Source organism: Macaca nemestrina, chromosome 8, assembly GCF_043159975.1.
Source record: "Macaca nemestrina isolate mMacNem1 chromosome 8, mMacNem.hap1, whole genome shotgun sequence".
Lineage (NCBI taxonomy): Eukaryota > Metazoa > Chordata > Mammalia > Primates > Cercopithecidae > Macaca > Macaca nemestrina.
The window spans coordinates 148,170,634-148,195,149 of record NC_092132.1 but is presented as its reverse complement, the minus strand read 5'-3'; the positions used below and the strand labels follow the sequence as shown (position 1 = coordinate 148,195,149).

General features: G+C 40.6%; 2 long non-coding RNA genes across 2 annotated transcripts in view; one reads left to right on the top strand and one right to left on the bottom strand.

Annotated features, from left to right (window-relative positions):
• Positions 1–4,125, top strand: part of LOC139355947 (uncharacterized) — a 268,335-nt gene extending 264,210 nt beyond the window's left edge. The window contains exon 3 of the long non-coding RNA XR_011607294.1: positions 3,923–4,125. This is a non-coding gene — a long non-coding RNA (uncharacterized lncRNA). The remainder of the gene's footprint in view (positions 1–3,922) is intronic.
• Positions 1–24,516, bottom strand: part of LOC105464181 (uncharacterized) — a 176,595-nt gene that overhangs the window by 53,706 nt on the left and 98,373 nt on the right. Inside the window, exon 7 of the long non-coding RNA XR_011607291.1 lies at positions 10,138–10,240. This is a non-coding gene — a long non-coding RNA (uncharacterized lncRNA). The remainder of the gene's footprint in view (positions 1–10,137; positions 10,241–24,516) is intronic.

The window sequence follows — 24,516 nt, the reverse complement described above, 5'->3', positions numbered from 1 at the left end:
AATAGTATATCCAAGTGTTTAATAAAATAACCCATGTATTTTTAACAATTAGATTTTGGCCGGGCACGGTGGCTCAAGCCTGTAATCCCAGCACTTTGGGAGGCCGAGACGGGCGGATCACAAGGTCAGGAGATCGAGACCATCCTGGCTAACCCGGTGAAACCCCGTCTCTACTAAAAAATACAAAAAACTAGCCGGGCGAGGTGGCGGGCGCCTGTAGTCCCAGCTACTCGGGAGGCTGAGGCAGGAGAATGGCGGGAACCCGGGAGGCGGAGCTTGCAGTGAGCTGAAATCCGGCCACTGCACTCCAGCCTGGGTGACAGAGCGAGACTCGGTCTCAAAAAAAAAAAAAAAATTAGATTTTAATTTGATAAGAAGATTATGCTTTACTTAAGGCCCTAATCACAAATAAAGTATACCGAACAGCTTATTGGCTTTAAGCCCTGCAGACGTCTCTGAACTCAGGAGGCATTTAAAGTCCCCTGGACTAGATTGAGTTCCTTCTCTTCCTAGGTTTAAGCACATTTTTGAAGTCAAAGATTAGGTCACTAAAGACATGCAGTAACAGATTCCACAAGAATTGATCCAGTAAAGTACCAGACGTGGATAAAATTTACATGATTTACAATGAGTAAACAGAAAAAGAAAGGCCTAATAAAGATTTTAAAACAAAAGAAAAAAGGGAAGGAAAACATAATACAAAATGAGAACACACGATTCACCGCAGAAAGACATTTCTGAAGTATCTACTTTCATAATCCCAATAGAAAGCATATCTTTCATAAAAAACTGTATGAAATCTTGGATTATAAGGCTATAGACAGATACTAAAAATATATGACCAAGAGGCAAACAAAAATCTAAGGAGAGTCAAATTAAATTAGGAATAGTTTGTATTTAATAAAAGCAAAAGTTTCATTATAGAAATATAATGTACACTAGAATCAGTTGAAAAGAACCAATACTGTAGAAAATTGAATCAATAGAGCAGATAAAAAGCTTAAGAAACCACCCCATGTTCATGAATAAGAAAGACAAAGAGTTAAACATAATCTGAGAGAAGATATAAAATAGGTATAATTAACATGAAATTGCATGTAATTTGTGTTCCTTGAAAAGACACACAGTGACAAAAAAGCAACACTAAATGCATAATAGGAAAAAAGAAATTCTGGGATGGAAGGTCTCAATCTGCTAGTTGAAGAGCATTCTGGATAGCAGCAAAATTTCCTTTACAAAAAATCGAACACGTAGACCCCATCTGATGAAAGTTTTACACTTGAAGGGAAAGGAAATAATCTTCAAGTATTAAAGTGGAAAAATTAGATCAATGACACAGAAAGAAAAATTATGCTGAATGCAGATTTCTTCTTCCTAACATCAGAATTTTTCAGAGTTCGGCCGGGCGCGGTGGCTCAAGCCTGTAATCCCAGCACTTTGGGAGGCCGAGGCAGGTAGATCACGAGGTCAGGAGATCGAGACCATCCTGGCTAACATGGTGAAACCCCGTCTCTACTAAAAATACAAAAAACTAGCCGGGCGTGGTGGCGGGCGCCTGTAGTCTCAGCTACTTGGGAGGCTGAGGCGGGAGAATGGCGTGAACCCGGGAGGCGCAGCTTGCAGGGAGGCGCAGCTTGCAGTGAGCCGAGATCATGCCACTGCACTCCAGCCTGGGAGACACAGCGAGACTCCGTCTCAAAAAAAAAAAAAAAAAAAAAGAATTTTTCAGAGTTAAAAATAGAAAAGCATATGACTTAAAATTCTATATTCAGTAATTTATTCGACAAATATTATTAAAGACCACTTTTGTACCAAACAGTGGACTAGGAGTGCTATACTTTTAGGTCTTCATTTATGTTTGGAGACAATAGAAGGGTGTATTAGTCTGTTCTCATGCTGCTAATAAAGACATACCTGAGACTGGGTCATTTATAAAGAAAAAGAGGTTTAATGGACTCACAGTTCCACATGGCTGGGGAGGCCTCACAATCATGGTAGAAGGCAAAGGAGAAGCAAAGTCACATCTTACATGGTGGTAGGGAAGAGAGAGCTTGTGCAGGGAAACTCCTTTTCATAAAACATCAGATCTCATGAGACTTATGCACAATTATGAGAACCGTACAGGAAAGACCCACCCCCATTATTCAATTACCTCCCACCGGGGTCCCTCCCACGATAAGTGGGAATTATGGGAGCTACAATTCAAGATGAGATTCGGGGTGGGGACACAACTAAACCATATCAAAAGGCTTAGAAAGTGGACTTCCTACAGCCCTTTATGGGGGAGTATCCACAGAATGCACCCTGATAAATCACACTGAGGAACTCCAAAGTAGAAAAGCTGCAAAAGTGATATAACTAGAAAATAATCAACCAGACATGCATCTGTTACAATCTGTCCTCTGAGTAGAGATTGTGGCCTTAGCGAGCTGACCCCCTTTCCCATGGCTAATACGAAAAGCTAGATGCATTAGTCCAGGATACTTTCCTAACACTGGGAATGGGAAGGTGTTGAAGAGAAATGATTCTGTTATCCTTAAATGGCAGGAGGCACTTTGCTAAGGAGTGGAAGGCAGATGCATTGGTGCTGCATTTCAATTGCTTACAATTGGATCCTGCCACAGGGTTCCAGAAAACAAAATTGGTCTCTCTGCTCTCAGAGGGTAGCACTCTTCTCCTAGATTATCCAATGTCCAGGGTCCCAAGGAGGGGCCCTGGCCTCCTGGAGCACAGTTTCCTTTTGTATTTTCCTGTCATGTTTCCTGTTTCTCCCCTTTCCCAGCCCCATCCTCCAAAAACTTCCCATGGATCAGTGACAGTGAGTGCCTCATAGTAAGAATGTGCTGCTGTAGGACTCAGTCTAGAGGGAGTTTTGCAGGTTCACCCTACAGAGAGCCCCTCTGCAGATCCTAGACACAGGCACACCTGCCTGTCATAGCCTCAGACCACATATACCACCTTCAGTGGCACTGGCTAAGTTTTGCCATTGGGCCAAAGGATAGAAGGACTGATGAGTAGCATACAATTCCATTTAAACTATTTTCATCTGAATAATTCTTATGGTTATAAACCAGAATGCAAACATAATTTTATATCTTGACATGTAAGATTTGTAACCTAAAATAAAAAATATTCATCTCAGTTTTCAGATCAATAACAGCCAGTACTGGTTTAAAATAAATAAGTGTGAAAATTGCCCTGAATTTCATGTGGATGTCAATACAGTTTATTGCTGATATTATTAGAAAAAAATTGCCTTGATTTTAAATAGGTAAACTTTACATAATGTAAAACAGTGTACTATAATTTGTAGTCACAAAAATATGAAACCAACCTAAATGCCCATCAACCAATGAGTGGATAAACAAAATGTATATATATACCATGAAATACTACTCAGCCATAAAATGATATGAAATAATGGCCTTTGCAGCAACTTGCTCAGAGCTGGAGGCCATTATTCTTATTAGAATAACTCAGAAATGAAAAACTAAATACTGTATGTCCTCTCTTATACAAGAGAGCTAAGCTATGAGGATACAAAGACATGAGAAGGATATAACGGACCTTGGAGACTCAGGGGGAAGGGCAGGAGGGGGGTGAAGGATAAAATCCTACATATTGGGTACAGTGTACACGGCTCGGGTGACAGGTACACCAAAATCTCAGAAATCACCGCTAAAGAACTTATCCATGTAACCCAAAACCACATGTTTGGTTCTGTACTCCCCAAAAATATTGAAAATAAAAATAATTAAGTAAAAACAGTGTATTCATCTGCTTGGGCTGCCATAACAAAATACCACAGACTGGGTGGCTTAAACCACAGAAATGTATTTTCTCACAGTTCTGAAGGCTGGAAGCACAAGATCGGAGTGCTGACTGGTTTGGTTTCTGATGAACGCTCTCATTTGGTTTCCAGATGGCTGCTTTCTTGCATTCTTGATACGTCATCATGACCTCTTTTGGAGCATCTGAGGGAGCTAAGAAGAGACGCAGGTAAAGCAGGAGAGGAGCAGGGAAGTGGGTGGAAACGGATATGGAGGTGGAGAGAGAGCATGCAAACAAGAGCTCTGGCTTCTCTTCCTATAAGGACATTAGTCCCATCAGACCAGAGCTCCATATTTATGGTCTCATTGAACCTTAATGACTTCCTTACTCCAAATACAGCCACACTGGGGTTAGGGCTTCAGGCTATGAATTTTGGAGTGACCCAAACTGTCAGTCCCTAACAAACAGCATATATCATTTCTATATTACAGACAGAGGAAAGGAGTGGTGAGGAAGCTCATTCGTGATAAAAGGAATAAGGAAAGACTAAGAAGGCATTAAAAGATGACAGAAGAGAGAGAGACTGTCAGTTAAGATTGTAGGAAAAATGGGAAAAGCTGCTCTTTCAAAAGCAAGACTCTCAGGCTGGATTATTTAATTTCCAAAATAAGCTAGCAACACCACCAAAACAAAGCAATCGACAAATGTTAAAATTAAGTATTCATAAGCTATGTCAAGCAATGATAACCAAAAGGCAAGGATTACAGTATAAAAAAAAATGTAGAATTCAAAGTTAAAAAGACATTTATAACTGTTCATTATGAATATATAACAGAAAAACATCCCTTCAAAAATGCATAGCATAGAAATATACAATGCAAAAATTGATTTTTAAAAAAGAGAAATTGACAGGCATGAAAGGGAACCTTGTGTACTTTCACTCATTTGCATTTTAAACAAGCAAAATATAGAAAATCTATTAAAACGCGTTCAGCATAGGTTAGCTACCACATGAACAGAATGATATAATTTTTACTTGCAACATTCGAGAGAAACAAATGAAAATGTGTTTGAATTAATAAGAGACCTCACTAGGATATATGGATTACAAAATAATACACAAAAGCCAACTGCTTCCCTTTATACCATAGATAATCATTAGGAAAACATGATAAATATCCTTTTCCCAAAAACTACTAAATGTTGACAAGAAAATAAACTTTAAAATAGATGTGATAACTACATGAAGAAAACTACAGATCCATATAGAATGTCCTAAGAAATGGCTTAAATAAATGGAAAATTCTTAAACAGCAAGAACTATGACAAAACTGTCAATTTACCCAAATTATAAATTATGTGTCATTCTTTTATGGAATGTCTTTAGTTTGCTAGAGCTGCCATAAGGAAGTGCCACAGGCTGGGAGGCTTAAACAGCCAACTATTTTCTCACAGTTCTGGGGGCTGGAAGTCCAAGACCAAGGCATCGGCAGGGTTGGTTCCTCCTGAGGCCTCTTTCTTTGGCTTGCAGGTGGCCACCTTCTCCCTACATCTTCATGTGGTGTTGCACCTCTGGTGTCTCTTTTTTGTGTGTCGTCATATTTTTTAACAAGGATACCAGTCCAGTTGGGTTAGGGCCCACCCTCAAAGCCTCATTTTAACTTAATCTCTTATTTAAAAGCCCCATCTCCAAATTTTGTCACATTATGAAGTTAGGATTTCAACACATGAATTTTTCATGGAGGAACAGAGGACAAAAATCAGCCCGTAACAAGAATGTATCAGGGACTTCCTAAATAATTACCAATTATGTTTCATCACCTGCCTTCTTCACAGCTGATTTGGATTCTGCTTCAGTGAGTTAGGGGCAGAAGTGATGTGCTCCACTTCAGGCCTGGCCATAAAACACACCTTTTCCCCCCCTTGAGACAGTTTCACTTTGTTGCCCAGGCTGGAGTGCAGCAGTGGTGCAATCTCAGCTCACTGCAACCTCCGCCTCCTGGGTTCAAGTGATCCTCCTGCTAAGTAGCTGGGATTACAGGCATGGACAGACCACCAACCCAGCTAGTTTTTGTATTTTTAGTAAAGTTGGGACTTCACCATGTTGGTCAGGCTGGTCTTGAATTCCTGACCTCAAGTGATCTGCCCACCTCAGCCTCCTAAAGTGCTGGGATTACAGGCATGAGCCATGACACCTGGCTCCTAAAACTCACTCTCAACCATCCCAGTTCTTCCTACTTTCACAGAGACTTTGAAGAACTTGTATTTACATGGCAGCACATTTAAAAAAAAAAAAAGGGTGCCTGGATTTCTGAGTTATCCTAGAAGGCCACACACATACATACACACACTTGCATTAGGTTGTAATAGAAGCAAGAAACAAGTAAAACAACTATTTTTGTTTGGTCATTAATTTTTTCTTTTGTACTGCAGCAAGCATATGTTAGACTAACAGAAAATACACAGAATACACACGATACCACATGTTCTGAAGCATTCCCCGTTCAAGAATTTAAAAACTCTTCATAATTGTTAGTTATATCTTCCATTAAGCATTTAAATATTTCATTAAGGAGAGAGAATCATCTAATAGTAGTGGAAATATTAAACTCAATAAACATTTTCTTGTGGGAAAATCTACTTTACTTGATAATCAAAGTTATCACAGAAGAAATAGCCCCTTTGAGGAATTTTGAATATAGTATACTCTACAAAATCTCCAAAGATGAAAGAACAAGTCCATATATAGGGAACAAAGCCCTTGAATAAAGCCCAAGGAATGAAGTAATATGAAAATAAATTAGTGCCTGAGATGCAGCAGCTACATGTCCATGAACATAAAGATCTATTGACCAGAAAATCATGACCAGGTACAAAATCATCACCTTGTAAAACTCTAGGCCACCATAGTTAGGGAAGATGTTTAATAGTGTTACAATGGACAGATGGAAGAGTCAATTATTCTGCCAACTTCTGCTGTAATCCAACCTGAAATGATCCTCCAGCTGAGAGGTTAGCGGCTTTAAACTTTTATCACTAATTTCAAATGTAGACATCAAAGGGCAGAGTCATCAGAGCAGATACAGTCACGTAGCAAAGCCACTGCACCTTTCTCATCAGGAAGTTCTCTCCCAAAAATAACTGAGAGAATGTACAGGGCCCATTGATAAGAAGCTCTTCTTATAATTAGTTTTGATGACAATTTTAATTGAAATTTAGCCCTTGAATGCATGCATACAGAAGAATGGGACATCTTTGAAAGAAATAATGAAACTTATAAAAAGCCCAAGACCCTTACAAAACAGATTGGAACAAGGAAAGAATAGTGCAGTAGACAAAGAAAGGGCCAAAAATATGGATTAAAAAATGAAAATGAAACTTTGACTATGATGTACTCTATAGAATCTTGCTAAAAATAGGAAGTATTTTAGCACAGTTAAAATTTTTATGATTGCATTAAGAAGGCTGTAATAGGCCAGACTCAGTGGCTCACGCCTGTAATCCCAGAACTTTTGGAGGCCAAGACGGGTGGATCACCTGACATCAGGAGTTCGAGACCAGCCTGGCCAGCATGGTGAAACCCCATATCTACTAAAAATACAAAAAGTAGCCAGGCGTGGTGGCAGACACCTGTAATCTCAGTTGCTTGGGAGGCTGAGGCAGGAGAATCACTTGAAACTGAGAGGTGGAGCTTGCAGTGGGCTGAGATTGTGCCACTGCACCCCAGCCTGGATGACAGAGCAAGACTCTGTCTTGGGGCAGGGGGGCAGTCTGTAATAGATGTTCTACATACATGCATATACACACATGCACATATACCTACCACACAAGGTAACTAAACTCTAAAGGGGTGGGGTTTCATCCCATTAGTATAGGTTCAAATATTCCCAACATTTCTTTTCCAAATACGTCACACCTGAGGAATGTTTTAGCTCATGGCAGCACTGGCTGCTTTCACAACTCCACACATATTTGAAATCTTGGCAGCCAGAAAGTATTAAAAAGACGCCATTCTCCCATTCTGTAGGTTGCCTGTTCACTCATCTGACAAAGGGCTAGTATCCAGAACCTACAAAGAACTCAAACAAATTTACAAGAAAAAAACAAACAACCCCATCAAAAAGTGGGCAAAGGATATGAACAGACATTTCTCAAAAGAAAACATTCATACAGCCAACAGACACATGAAAATATGCTCATCATCACTGGCCATCAGAGAAATGCAAATCAAAACCACAATGAGATACCATCTCACACCAGTTAGAATGGAAATCATTAAAAAGTCAGGAAACAACAGGTGCTGGAGAGGATGTGGAGAAACAGGAACACTTTTACACTGTTGGTGGGACTGTAAACTAGTTAAACCATTATGGAAAACAGTATGGCGATTCCTCAAGGATGTAGAACTAGATGTACCATATGACCCAGCCATCCCATTACTGGGTATATACCCAAAGGATTATAAATCATGCTGCTATAAAGACACATGCACACGTATGTTTATTGCAGCACTATTCACAATAGCAAAGACTTGGAATCAACCCAAATGTCCATCAGTGACAGACTGGATTAAGAAAATGTGGCACATATATACCATGGAATACTATGCAGCCAAAAAAAAAGGATGAGTTTGTGTCCTTTGTAGGGACATGGATGCAGCTGGAAACCGTCATTCTTAGCAAACTATCACAAGAACAGAAAACCAAACACCGCATGTTCTCACTCATAGGTGGAAACTGAACAATGAGATCACTTGGACTCGGGAAGGGGGACATCACACACCGGGGCCTATCATGGGGAGGGGGGAGGGGGGAGGGATTGCATTGGGAGTTATACCTGATGTAAATGACGAGTTGATGGGTGCAGCACACCAACATGGCACAGGTGTACATATGTAAAAAACCTGCACGTTATGCACATGTACCCTAGAACTTAAAGTATAATAATAATAAATAAATAAATAAATAAAAAGATGCCATTCTAGCCCTGCCTATTGAAAAGATAAATATTGTGCTATCTGAAATTACCAGACAGATATAAGTTGCAGGTTGTTTCCACAATGTTTCGGCATTTGTGGGGAAAAGGTTTATGACCTCGTGTTCCTTTAAAAATTCATCATTTAACATGGGACAAAGATGCCTGAAATAAATAACACGAAACAGCCAATAGACTCCAGATCATTCATGCTAGCCAAAAATTTTAAAACTTTCAATAGTATTAAAATGTGCTTTTAATGATGAGGCATGACATTCTTACCTTGTTTTATGTAATTTCCATCATTCTGAACAAAAATTTAATTTCAATTTAATTTCAACTTATCAAAGTCAAGATTTAAAAAACAGCCTGGGCCAAGCACAGTGGCTCACATCTGTAATCCCAGCACTTTGGGAGGCTGAGGTGGGCAGATCACCTAAGGTCAGGAGTTTGAGGCCAGCCTGGCCAACATAGTGAAACCTTCTCACTACTAAAAATAAAAAAAATTAGCCGGGCATGGTGGCAGGCCCCTGTAATCCTAGCTACTTGGGAGGCTGAGGCAGGAGAATCACTTGAACCTGGGAGGCGGAAGTTGTAGTGAGCTGAGATTGTGCCACTACACTCCAGCCCAGGTGACAGTGCAAGACTCCATCTCAAAAAGAAAAAAAAAAAAAAAAAACACCAGCCTGTGCATGCCAGGAGGCAGAAGGGTTTGGCATGGCTGAAGAATCAGCAGGCAGAGCCCTCAGGCCATGGGTAGAGAGGAGGCTTGACAGCTGGGGCAGGGCTCTGATGTTTGCTGTGACAAGGGCTGTCATTCTGAATGTCCCCAGGTCAAACCACGGCCTCATGCTGAAAAGCTATGCAGAGGAAACTGAAATGAAGAGTAATTAGGAAAGAAATCAAAACAATCATGTGTCTACACTCTCAGAAAAAAGCTGAAAGTGTAACACAGCATTGGTCCTATGAAAACAAGTAAAAAATAAAAGTTGCTGGAATCCCTAAAACACTTTAAGCCTTGGGAGAAATGTGACTGTGGTCTGAGTCGTGTAGCATATCATGGTAACTCCTGTACAGCAGAACTCATCCTCATCGTTCTTATTCTGTCCCGATAGCTGGTACCACAGGTGTACACTACCACGCCCAGCTAATTTTTGCATTTTTTGTAGCGACGGGGTCTCACTGTGTTGCCTAGACTCAAACTTGGCCTCAAGTGATCCTCCCACCTCAGTCTCCCAAAGTGCTGGTATTACAGTCATGCCCTACCACATCCAACCTCGAATCATGTTTTTAAAAGTTAATCCATATAAACAGGTATATTAGTCCGTTCTCACACTGCTATAAACGACTGCCAGAGACTGGGTCATTTATAAAGGCAAGAGGCTTAATTACCTTACAGTTCCCCATGGCAAGGGTGGCCTCAGGAAACTTACAATCACAGCAGAAGAGGGAGTAAACACATCCTTCTTCACATGATGGCAGGAAGGAGAAGTGCCTAGCAAAACGGAGAAAAGCCCCTAATAAAACCACCAGATCTCATGAGAACTCACTATCACAAGAACAGCAAGGGAGAAACAGCCCCATGATTAAATTACCTCCCACCAGGTCCCTCCCACAACATGTGGGGATTATGAGAACTACAATTCAAGATGAGATTTGGGTGGGGACACAGCCAAACCATATCAACAGGTGAGAAGCAACTGCCAAATTCTTAAAAAGTTGTAAGAATGAACTACAGTGTATTTGTAAGCAAATCTCAAATGATATTTTCCCCATCCCTGTTCCCTGCTAAGATATGCCCTTTCTGTGACATAGCAAGGAGCCAGACAATGGCAGGACAGATGCCTCTATCAAGTGGGACTGGTCAGGGTGCCCCAGAACCACTCATGTTCATTGGCCAAAGCAAGTCACGTTGCTAATTCCAGTCAATGACAGCAGAAAATTATATGTCCCTTAAATGAAAAAGAAGTGTAAAAACAATGAAACCTATCCCAATTATCACACAATCTATAAAATCTATACAATGCAGGTAATAATAAAACCTGTTGCTTACCAGACAATAAAGCACTGCCTAAAATAAACAATGTGACACTGTCAATCAATAGACAAACAGATCAATGAAACATGGTAGAAAAATGCAAAAATAGATGCATGTACATAGAGAATCTTAGTAAATAATAAAGATGACATTTTGAAAACATCGGAGAAAATTGTAGTATGATGTTAGGATAACTAGACAGACATGTTGGAAAAAATGAGGATCGATTGCACTACTGACATCTAAGAAATACCTGCTGGGACAAACATTTAAACTTGGAAAATGAGATTTAAAATATTAAAAGGGAGAAACTTTTTTTAAAAATAATCAAGAAGCAAGAAGTCATAAGCAAGATGACATTTCTGAGTAGGCATAAAATCCAAATGTTATAAAAGTGAAGACTAACAAATTTGACTACAAAAATAAATACATAATTTCTACATAGCTAAAAAATAGAACTCAAGGTGAAAAGAAACAAATTGGGAGAAGTATTTGCAATATTGCCACATTGGAAAGGTTAGTCTTTTTAATATATAAAGATCTAAGAATCAAAAAGAAATAATTCAAACAAGATAAAAAGTTGGACATTTTACAGAGAAGGAAACATGAATTGTTCTCAAATAAAATAGTTCTCAACAGTAATGCACAGTAATAATTTCAATGAGGCATGTTTCTTCTTTCACACTGAGGAATCTCAATTTTATGACAACATTTTGTATTGATAGAAGTGGGAGTTAATCAGTACTCTCATGTATTGCTGAAGGGAGTGTAAGTTCAATCTCTGTAGAGTTTTGGGCATTATCTACCAACATTTAAAATTCAAAACATTCTTTCACTAAAAATTCTTTCAGGTATAGTTTATAGATATACTTACACATATATGAAATAATGCATGCACAAAGATAGAAACTGTATTCCCTCTGCCACCATTTGAACTCAAAGAACAGAATTAGATTCTAATTCTTGTTCACAGCATGATTTTATCATTCATCCATAAATGGGCATTTTATTAGCTCTCCCTCACAATGTGGTACTTTCAAATACACCACCTAAAATAAATGCTACAACAATGAAGATAACCAGCTACTTGCCATCTTCTCTCCTTCCCTCACCCAGTTTAACCACCATCATGAAGCCACGTCCATAATATTCTTTCTTACTGTTTTATGGAGGCTAATTGCATCTATATATATATTCCCCAAAAGTATATGTATATGTATCTTTTTAAACTTGGTTATTACTTTTTTTAAAATCTGTGTTTAATCTTATAGAATTTAGTTTTTCATTTAATGTTTTTAGCTAAAACCATCCACATTGCTCTGTGCCACTCGCAATTCAGTTGTTTGAGGCACCATTGTGAAATCTGCCAGTTTATTCATGCATTCTTCCATGAATGGGCAGTTGGGTTGTTTCCTGGTCTTTACTTTTGTGAATAGCATTCATACATGTGAACATTTTCATTCATGTCTCCTGTTGAACATCTACACTTTTTTTTAGATACATCCAGAACTGCAATTGCTAGGTCGTAAGATAAATATTAAGGTTTAAGAGATAGCCAATCTGCTTTCCAAAGATGTGCCATTTGAGATCGTCACCAGAAATATCTAAGAGATTCTGTGGGTCTATATCTACTAAAAACTTGATAGTATCTAATATGGTTTGGCTGTGTCCCCATACAAAATCTCATCTTGAATTGTAGTTCCCATAATCCCCATCTGTCATGAAAGGGACCCAGTGGGAGGTAATTGAATCATGGGGCAGTCACCTCCATGCTGTTATCGTAATTGTGAGTTCTCATGAGATATGATGGTTTTATAAGGGGCTTTTCCCCTTTTGCTTGGCACTACTTCCTGCCACCATGTGAAGAAGGACATGTTTGCTTCCCCTTCCGCCATGATTGTAAGTTTCCTGAGGCGTCGTCAGCCATGCTGAACTGTGAGTCAATTAAATCTCTTTCCTTTATAAATTACAGTTTCAGGTATGTATTAGCAGTGTGAGAACAGAGAAATACGATGTCAAATTTTTAATTGTTGCAAATCAAAAGCATGTAAAACTGTCTCACTGAGGTGTCCAAGTGCATTTTTCTTATCACTAATGATGTGAACAATCTCATTTTATGTTCTATTGGCAAAATATGTTTCCTGTTCTATCAAATGCCTCTTTGCTTTTGGCAACTATTTTCCAATGAGTTGCTTTTCTCATTGTTTTGTAAATGTTCTAGGTACACATTTTGTAAACGTACGTACACACTTGATGCTAAGTTGTGCGTCTGTGAAAGTTTGTCTCACTTCCTTTAATACAATTCTTGGTATACAAGGGATCTAAATTTTAATATAGTCATATTTAGCTATTTTTTCATTCATAAACAAAGCTTCTTGCATCCTATTTAAGACAACTTTCCTTACTCAAATGTACAAGATAGTTATACTTTCTTTTAAAAAGTAGTTATATTTTGTTTTTCATGTAATTTTTTAATGCTGCTGCAGTTAAGTGGAGTATATTGTATGAGGTCATGGTCCAATTCATTTTCTTCATGATAGCTGTTTTTCCAGTTCCATATATCCTGCCATCTCTTCTGACTGTTCTGATATATTACATGCATGGATCTTTTATGAACAACTCTGTCCCATTGATCAATTGCATAATCCTGAGCCAACATCACACTTTCATAATTAATTTTATAATAAAGTCTATTAGGGCAAGGTTCTTTTCTGCTTTTTTTCTTCAGAAGGGCCCTACCCATTCTTGGCCATTTTTCTTATAAGTTTAGAATTATATCGCTCAGTTCCATGAAAAAAGAAAAATACCACAAAGATTTTAATTGGATTTGTATTGCCTCCATACATCAACTTGTGAAGAATTTGGAATCTTTATAATACTCAGGCTTATTACAGGGTCATGTGACAAGGAGTATCAACTTTCTGTAAATAATTACTACAAATCAATTCATATATTACTTTAGATATCTTTATAACATTTTACTGCTTTCCTTGTAGAGGTCTTACACATCAACTCTTTAGTTTTATTTCCATATATAAAATATCCTTTGATGTTGTTATAAACAGTTTCTCCTTGATTTGATCATCTAAATGTCTGCTACACTTATAACAAATTTTTCATTGATTTGTGGGATTTTTCTATACAAATAACCAGAAGGGGGAACCTGTGAGGTGTGGCTGTAACGTTGTGAGAGTAAATTTCTTCAAAGAAGAAAATCCTAGAGAGGGCCTCAGCTGTTGGCTATCACCAAGTGACACTCCCTGAAGCTGGGGGGTATAAGTACCTTGGTCCCGAAAGTGGGTGGGGACTTGGGTATCAACTACAACCTGGACCAGATAGTAGTCCAGGGTTACTATCCAGGTTACTAAATAAGCAATACTGCATTCCAGGAACAATTTCAGAGATTGACACCATCAAAGACTTAAAGGATGCAGGATTGGGATCTCTTCTCATATCCCCATTCAATGTGCTGTTCTCACTCCTTCAAAAATCGGTTGGATTGTGGTGAATGATGGTTCACAGCCAAAAACATAACCAAGTATAGTTCAGGAGCTATTTGTATTTTGTCATTACTTTCAAGGGCAAAAACCAGTTACTTTTGCACCAACCTAATACTATTGTGCCAGATGTGGTATCACCACCAGAAGAGACCAACACGTGCTCTCTAGTGCTCATGTGCAACTTGAGGTAAGCACATTCTCAATAGGAAGAAAAAAGCAGTTTCTCTTCACATAACCGATGACATATTCACTGTTTTGCACTCCATCTGTGCCAACTCTCTATTCTTTAATTAGGTCACAGATATCCTATTTAATGTAATACTTTTCTGAACATCTGTCTTGGTTCATTTTGCATCCCTATAAAGGAATAACTGAGGCTGGGTAATTTATAAAGAAAGGGGGTTTATTTGGCTCACAGCTCTGAAGGCTGTACAACCAGCACTACTTCTAGTGAGGCCTCAAGAAGCTTTGGTTCAGGGCAGAAATGGAAGGGGAACAGGCATCACATGGCCATTACAAGAGGAAGGAAGGGAGACAGATGAAGGAGGAAGGTGCCAGCTCTTTTTAATAGTCAGATCCCACAGGAACCAACAGAGTGAGGACTCACTCATTACTGCCATGACAGCACCAAGCCATTCAGGAGAGATCTGCTCCCATGACCCAAACATCTGCCACCAGGCCCCAGCTTCGACACTGCAGATCACATTTCAACATGAGATTTGGAGGACACAAATGTACAAATGATATCAGTGTCACACTTGGATCCAATACTGATTAAACCATTATGTGAGTGGTAAGTATTCTCAAGCCAGAAGATGTCATTAAGATTCAGGTACTAAATTTATTGATAAGTTCTAAGAGTTCAGTGGCTCAGGGCATACCTGAATATCCTTTCTGAGATACCAGTTGTTCCACCCTCCCAAACCTTATCCTAAAAAAACAAATGGCATGTGGTAGACCTCTTTGGAGTTTTATTGTTTTGTTTTTAGTATACTTTACTTTTTAGATCAGTTTTAGATTTGGAGAAAAAGTATACAAAATATAAAGAGAGTTCCCATATATCCCCTCTCTCTGACATACCATTTTCTATTAGGGCCTTGCATTAGTGTTATACATTCATTACAACTGATGAACCAATATTGATATATTATCAATCACTAAGCTCAAAATTAACATTAAGATTCACTTTGTATTGCACATTCTGTGGGTTTTGACAAATGTGGAATAACATCTATTCACCATCACAGTATCACAGAGTGGAGTTTCACTGCCCTAACAAACCTCTGTTCTGTTTAGTCCTTCCTTCCCGAGCTCCAAGCAAAAACTGATCTTCTGTCTCTATAGTTTCGCATTTTTTCAGAATGTCATATAGTTGAAGTCATACAATTTGTTGTCTTTTCAGAATGACTCTTTCACTTAGTAATAGTCATTTAAGGTTCTTCCATGTCTTTTCATGACTTGATAGCTCATTTATATTTCTTCTGAGTAATATTTTGTTATATGGATATATATTCAGAAGTGTCCTAGACATTCTTGATCATTTTTCATCCATCTAAATTGTAAAATTATCTTAAGTGCCATAGAAAAATCCTCAAAGATGTTTATGGATTTGCATTGCAGCTACAAATAAACTTGGAAAAAATTGAAGGACATCTTTGCTGTTTCCCATTTTGACATAATTATGAATAAAGCTGCTAAAACATTTTTGTAAAGGTTTTTGTGTAGATGTAAGTTGTCAGCTCACTGGGGTATGTACTTGGGACCATGGTTGTCTCTTTGGGTCCTGCAGGCAGCATACATTGCACTTGGAAGTGCCACTCTGAGCCATTACCTGGGTAACTGGTAAATAAGAGATTTTCGGCAGCTCCAGACTTCAGGGCAAACCACGTGGCCACATAGCCCTGTGAGTCAGTGATCAGGATGAACTCAGAGTCTCTGGAAAATCCCTACAGGAAAGTAGTCACACAGACTCCGACACCCCCGACCAGCAGACTATGAGCTACCAGGTGACCATGTATTTGGGGCTGTCCATTAGAAGGTTGGTATTACCAGTGCCACTGGGTCGTTGGTTCTTGTGGGCCCATCAGCAATCCACTGTCAAAGATGGCACATTTTAGACAATCTGTGCAGGTCCAGAAGGTATAAATAAATTAAATATGGATGGTCCACTCCCTCGTAATCCACCTTTACTTTACTGACACCTTCCTCAACTCCCAAGATCCAGGGGCTTTTTGTGACCAGTTGATGAAAGAGGAAAGAATGTGTGCCTAATTCAGAGAGGGGTCAGCACTGCGATTACCAGAAAATGAGAAGCTGTTGCAGGAGGGACAGATTGGGAAGAGGTCTAAATGGCAGCAGTGAAAGAAAATCCTCTCCATGGGAGATCTGGGAGCAGTGCAGGTGGATCTCCCTTTCCCGCGGAGAGAGAACTCTCCATGTGGCATGCGCTCCGGGGCAGAGGTTATTGGCTTGACTTGTTGGTCAGGAGCAGGGCAGGAAAACTGTGGGAAGAATGAATACAAGAACATCTGGGAAGAGGTTACTGAACTCGGGATGGGCACACAGTGGGTGAATCAAATAGGAAGGGGAAAGACAAGGATATCTTGGAGTTTATTGAACCTGGGATGGACAGTGGCTGGATGGATCTGCATCTCCTGTTCATGGTCAACCCCCCAGGCTTTCCGAACAGATGGAACAGCTACGTTGGAGGATGACTTCTCTCACAGGTGTTGGTCTCTCTTCTTAGCCCTCACTGTGCTGGGGCAACAAGCCCATGAACTTAGTCACTATTAGTGGAATACAGAGGCTATACATGAGCCCAAGAAATGGGCTCCTTTTCACAAACGCTGATATAGCAACTAACACTGCCAACATTTCTAATCCAGCAGCAGCAAAGATAGACACTGAGTCTTAAAAGTGCCACCATCCTCTGCCTCCCATGTGACACAGGATGCTGGCAGGTAGATCATACTATACCTTCTTTGCCCTGGAGGAGGCAGTGAATTTACTCTAACTGGAATCAATCTGTGTAGTGTGATGGGTTCCCCACCAGGTTACTAAAGGGTGTATATCCACTGCCTGAACCTTAAAGGCCAGGCCAGGGACAAAGGCCATAAGACCCAGTCAAGGAGCAGGTGTCCCTGAGAACCCAAATATCCCAGAGTGTATCTGAAAACCTACCATAGATAACAGTCCCAACACACACACACACACACACACAGCAAAGAGTCAGAAAATTAGCTTTAAAGCAGCTTAGGGGTGGGAGTCAGAGCAGATCTCTAAAGCTGTCCAGAAGGGCCTCATATGTAAGTCCTAATAAACTCATCTACTCGCCAAACTGGACTTGTCTAAGTCATTCTTTGATCTCTCAGCTCCCTCCCACTTCAGCAGAAGGTTTTTCTATATGATTCCAGGTTTTTCTCATTCCATTCTGTATCCCAGATATGTATTTGACCTTGATTCTCACATGCTGTAACTGGCACTGTCATCAAAGAACTACATAATGCTTACACCTTAGCACTGTATCCAAAATAATACTGTCTCAGACTAAGGAACTCATTTTATGGTAAAACGATAGAGGCATAACCATAACCTACTCTATGTTGGAGCCTAATAATTTGATTAAGTCTAGAATAAGATATCACCTTAGGAGACAATATCCTGTGCTCCCAGGAGCTAGAACAGATGAGCTCAAAAAGCAGTGGAAGCAAAATCAGCCCTTTTTGCCATCATCCCTAGGGAGCCACTTGCAGAATTCATGCTTCCTGCTCCTCAAACATAGGCTCTTCCAGATTTGAGCTCCTGGGAGGCAGCTGGGTACACAGGGAAATGTTCCACGGAATCTGAAACTCCAACTGCTACCTGGTCACTTTCGGGTTGTCATGCAGGTGGGCCCACAGGCAAAGAAGGGATGTGCTCTCCTGGCAGAGGGAATCTGGCCTACACATGAAGGTAGGTAGGGTGGCTGCTACATAATAGAGGCCAGGGTGAGGACCTGTAGAACCAACAGAGGTTGCTTACTTGGTGTTTCTCTGCCCAAGGAGAGCATTAAAGGAGGATTTGCAGCACACCTGGCTTAACAAGGACACCAACTCCTCAGGGATAAAGGTCTGGGTCATGACTCCAACCAGTCTTCACAAGTCAAATATGGAGAGAGGGGGAACCCTACCACAGGTGTTGACTTTTCATCACACTCCTTCTTTCACTACTCACCACCTCGCCTTCATTGTCTTCTGAGATTGTCTTTGACAACATAGACTGTCAGGGAGATTCCATTCGTACCCCCCCATAGGGTTGAACCAAGGGCTTTCTGTTCTCATAAATTTGAGGCCCAATTTGTAGCATAAGAACTGAGCCAAGAAGATCTGGGACACATAGGGTGGACACCACAGGACACTAATTCTCTGTTTCAGGTTCTCTCTACTTCACCTGTCTTTTGTTCCAAACCAAATCTGCCTGGGTCCAGATCAGTTTCTTGCAGAGTACAACCTACACTCTCCCTCCAATGCCTCCGACCTCTTGCCAGGGGCAAGAGGGGCTCCCTGGGGCCTCCCTGTTGATGTTCTGGTAAGGAGTATAGCATGTGTCCAGTAGGGCCAGGGAGCTCATAACTCTGACTGGGAGACTGCAGCCTGCAGATCTGTTCTTCCCCATCTTCACCCACAGTTGGTGGTAGGGTCCCGAAACACAGGTGATAGATGAGGTTTCTCAGGTGATGGCCTGAAGATGAAGCAGGAAGTCTCGCTTAGGGGTGGTCAACTCAGCAATGCTGCAGGCTGCTGCCTCTCCCTCACACCCTGTATCACCTCCTCCTGCATCCCTCACACCTGCACTCTGGGATTATCCTTCCTGGTGAAGGAGGAGCAGGCATGCAAGCCCTTAGCCTCTGGCTCTGCTTTCTGGAGAGCCCAAGTAGAACAAAAAACACACCAACAAACACACATATACGCATGCATACAGTTCATAATTTGGACAATTACATACAATTAATCAAGCCTCTTTTCCAGGAACATAAACACTTATCCTAGGTGATGAATGAGGAACATTAGCCTAGGTTCCTTGGAGAACGAAGATTTAATGACTGTCCCCATAGCACACTTTTCCATGGCTTCCACAAAACAATTCTAATTCTTGTAATGAAATGAGTGAGAATAAATATGCATGATCCAGATTTCAGTAGGAGTTCACTCTGCCCTGCAGTCTAGGCTTAGGTTTTAGCAACAGACAGTCAATCCTCACTCAAGGACAAAACTCTGCCAAGGGCATCAGCTAGGGTTGAAACAGAAAGTGGCCTCAATTATCCAAACTTCAATTGGGGCATTAGCTTTTGCAGTCATGTTTGTGGATGAATGGAAGAGGAAGTAAAGTAATTAATACATGTCTCCAAGATGACAGTCTCTTGAGATGAGATTGAGCTTTGTCAATAAATCATTTTCTGAACATGGAAAGACAAAACAGTCCAAAATTTCAAGAACATAAGGAAGATTGGCTCTCTAGCTTCATTCAGCCTTCACCTCTGCAGGTATGTGGCCTTCAGATGATGCATCAGCAACATCAGCAGTGAATTCTCTTTCCATAGCACTAAATCTAAGGCTCACAGCCAGAAATAGATCTTCAAAGAGTGCATCCATAAAACCCTCATGAAATACCAAAATAATGAGTATCCAGGTGCACACGTACATGTGTACACACTCTACAAGGAAGAGAACAATTCGTTTAATGCTTAAAAAGGATGGACTATCTCCATTCAGGGAAAAGTAAGAATACAGACCAGAATATCAGATTTTAAAACAGAATTGTTTAATAACAGGCAATATGTAAGTTTCTGTCTGAATATATATTTGACTCACAGTTCATAACAGCCTTACCCAACTTTCCATTCATTAATCTAACAAATAGCTGTTCAGTCCCCGACCAGGTGCTGGGCACAATTTAAGACATAAAGGATGCATTTGTTATATAACTCAGGCGAAAATCTCTGTCCTCCTGGAGCTTACATTCTAATAAGGAAGATACATAGCAAACCAAAGAAATAAGTACAGTGCATTAGAAGTTAAAAACACCTAAAGAAAAATAAAGCATGAAAGGGAGTTCAAAAATTCCAGGAAATTGCAATTTTAAACGCAGTGGTTAGAGGCCTCACTGAGAAAGTGACATTTGAGCAAGGTTTTATAAAACCGGTGAGGAAACAGTATCCGGGAGAAGAGGGTTCTTGGCAGAAGGAAGAACCATTGCTGATGCAGAAATGCACTTGAAAATCCTTACAGCGTGAGAGGGGTGAACCTCGCCTGACTAGCAGGGAAGAGAGCCAGAAGCAATAGAGGCCAGTCCATACAGGGCCTTGGGAGGCAGGTTAGGACTTTAGGTATCTTTCCAAGTGAAATGAAAAAGCACTGGGAGATTCTCAGCAGAGTTATAGCAACAATTGACTTAGGTTTGAATAGGATAACTTGGGGTACTATGTTGAAAATAGATTGCAAGTAAAGAGTGGAACCAAGACAGCAATGATTGTAGCAATCCAGACAGAGGTGATGTTAGCTTAGACCAGGGCACGGCTAGGGTGGGAAGTGAATAGGTGGGATTCTGGACACATAGGTGAAAGAAAAAAGACATTGCTGAAGGATTAGCAGTGGGTGAGTGAAAAAGGGAAGAGTCAGCCATGAGTAACTGAAGTATGGAGCTACTTCAAAGATACAGACCCCAGACCCAAACCCACAGCAACTGCAAACATTCTAGGAAATCTTACTTGCCCAGAAAGTGACCTGAGTATGTAGATCAAAAAATATCCCCCAAGTTCCAGGAAAAATGATTAAAAAGTGTATCACAACCAAATGCATCCTGGAAAAAAATGGGAATTTCAAGAACATGGGAAAAAAAAAATGTTCTACAGATGTCCAGGCAGTAATCAAAAAAAGAGTTACCTAAAAAGGAAGGAAAAATCACACTTCCCTTCAGCTCTAAATGTCAGAAGACAACCAAGGCACATGTGAAGAGTTTCAAGGTAACAGATGTGATCCAAGAATGTTTTATATAACCAAGTGATCTTTTTGACATGAAAACAATAAAAAAAAATCCCAAATATACAAAGAAGGGCCTCGAAATACTCCTCTTATGTAAATCTGCAAGAAATACTTGACTACATAAGTATAAATTAATAGAAAATTCAGAATATTAAGCAACTGATATTTTCATCTTCTTGGAATCTCTAACAAGAAAATATTCTTAAATATACATATCCGCAAATATATGTATTGCATTGTTATTGTCAGTAGTAAAAATTAGCCAAAATCTCAATTTCACAATCTGAGTAATGTCTCTATTCTGATCTACTATCTAACCATTAAAACTCCAATCTGAGGTTGGGGGCGGAGCAAGATGGCCGAATAGGAACAGCTCCAGTCTCCAACTCCCAGCGCGAGCGACACAGAAGACCGGTGATTTCTGCATTTTCAACTGAGGTACTGGGTTCATCTCACTGGGGAGTGCCGGACGATCGGTGCTGGTCAGCTGCTGCAGCCCGACCAGCAAGAGCTGAAGCAGGGCGAGGCATTGCCTCACCTGGGAAGTGCAAGGGGGAAGGGAATCCCTTTTCCTAGCCAGGGGAACTGAGACACACAACACCTGGAAAATCAGGTAACTCCCACCCCAATACTGCGCTTTAAGCAAACAGGCACACCAGGAGATCATATCCCACGCCTGGCCGGGAGGGTCCCACACCCACGGAGCCTCCCTCATTGCTAGCACAGCAGACTGTGATCTACCGGCAAAGCAGCAGAGAGGCTGGGGGAGGGGCGCCCGCCATTGCCGAGGCTTAAGTAGGTAAACATAGCCGCTGGGAAGCTCGAACTGGGTGGAGCTCACAGCAGCTCAAGGAAACCTGCCTGTCTCTGTAGACTCCACCTCTGGGGACAGGGCACAACTATACAACAACAAAAGCAGCAGAAAACTCTGCAGACGCAAACGACTCTGTCTGACAGCGTTGAAGAGAGCAGTGGATCTCCCAACACGGAGGTTGAGATCTGAGAAGGGACAGACTCCCTGCTCAAGTGGGTCCCTGACCCCTGAGCAGCCTAACTGGGAGACATCCCCCACTAGGGGCAGTCTGATACCCCACACCTCACAGGGTGGAGTACACCCCTGAGAGGAAGCTTCCAAAGCAAGAATCAGACAGGTACACTCGCTGTTCAGAAATATTCTATCTTCTGCAGCCTCTGCTGCTGATACCCAGGCAAACAGGGTCTGGAGTGGACCTCAAGCAATCTCCAACAGACCTACAGCTGAGGGTCCTGACTGTTAGAAGGAAAACTATCAAACAGGAAGGACACCTACACCAAAACCCCATCAGTACATCACCATCATCAAAGACCAGAGGCAGATAAAACCACAAAGATGGGGAAAAAGCAGGGCAGAAAAGCTGGAAATTCAAAAAATAAGAGCGCATCTCCCCCGGCAAAGGAGCGCAGCTCATCGCCAGCAACGGATCAAAGCTGGACGGAGAATGACTTTGACGAGATGAGAGAAGAAGGCTTCAGTCCATCAAATTTCTCAGAGCTAAAGGAGGAATTACGTACCCAGCGCAAAGAAACTAAAAATCTTGAAAAAAAAGTGGAAGAATTGATGGCTAGAGTAATTAATGCAGAGAAGGTCCTAAACGAAATGAAAGAGATGAAAACCATGACACGAGAAATACGTGACAAATGCACAAGCTTCAGTAACCGACTCGATCAACTGGAAGAAAGAGTATCAGCGATTGAGGATCAAATGAATGAAATGAAGCGAGAAGAGAAACCAAAAGAAAACAGAAGAAAAAGAAATGAACAAAGCCTGCAAGAAGTATGGGATTATGTAAAAAGACCAAATCTACGTCTGATTGGGGTGCCTGAAAGTGAAGGGGAAAATGGAACTAAGTTGGAAAACACTCTTCAGGATATCATCCAGGAGAACTTCCCCAACCTAGTAGGGCAGGCCAACATTCAAATCCAGGAAATACAGAGAACGCCACAAAGATACTCCTCGAGAAGAGCAACTCCAAGACACATAATTGCCAGATTCACCAAAGTTGAAATGAAGGAAAAAATCTTAAGGGCAGCCAGAGAGAAAGGTCGGGTTACCCACAAAGGGAAGCCCATCAGACTAACAGCAGATCTCTCAGCAGAAACTCTACAAGCCAGAAGAGAGTGGGGGCCAATATTCAACATTCTTAAAGAAAAGAATTTTAAACCCAGAATTTCATATCCAGCCAAACTAAGTTTCATAAGTGAAGGAGAAATAAAATCCTTTACAGATAAGCAAATGCTTAGAGATTTTGTCACCACTAGGCCTGCCTTACAAGAGATCCTGAAGGAAGCACTAAACATGGAAAGGAACAACCAGTACCAGCCATTGCAAAAACATGCCAAAATGTAAAGACCATCGAGGCTAGGAAGAAACTGCATCAACTAACGAGCAAAATAACCAGTTAATATCATAATGGCAGGATCAAGTTCACACATAACAATCTTAACCTTAAATGTAAATGGACTAAATGCGCCAATTTAAAGACAAAGACTGGTAAACTGGATAAAGAGTCAAGACCCATCAGTCTGCTGTATTCAGGAGACCCATCTCACATGCAGAGACATACATAGGCTCAAAATAAAGGGATGGAGGAAGATTTACCAAGCAAATGGAGAACAAAAAAAAGTGGGGGTTGCAATACTAGTCTCTGATAAAACAGACTTTAAACCATCAAAGATCAAAAGAGACAAAGAAGGCCATTACATAATGGTAAAGGGATCAATTCAACAGGAAGAGCTAACTATCCTAAATATATATGCACCCAATACAGGAGCACCCAGATTCATAAAGCAAGTCCTTAGAGACTTACAAAGAGACTTAGACTCCCATACAATAATAATGGGAGACTTCAACACTCCACTGTCAACATTAGACAGATCAACGAGACAGAAAGTTAACAAGGATATCCAGGAATTGAACTCATCTCTGCAGCAAGCAGACCTAATAGACATCTACAGAACTCTCCACCCCAAATCAACAGAATATACATTCTTCTCAGCACATCGTACTTACTCCAAAATTGACCACGTAATTGGAAGTAAAGCACTCCTCAGCAAATGTACAAGAACAGAAATTATAACAAACTGTCTCTCAGACCACAGTGCAATCAAACTAGAACTCAGGACTAAGAAACTCAATCAAAACTGCTCAACTACATGGAAACTGAACAACCTGCTC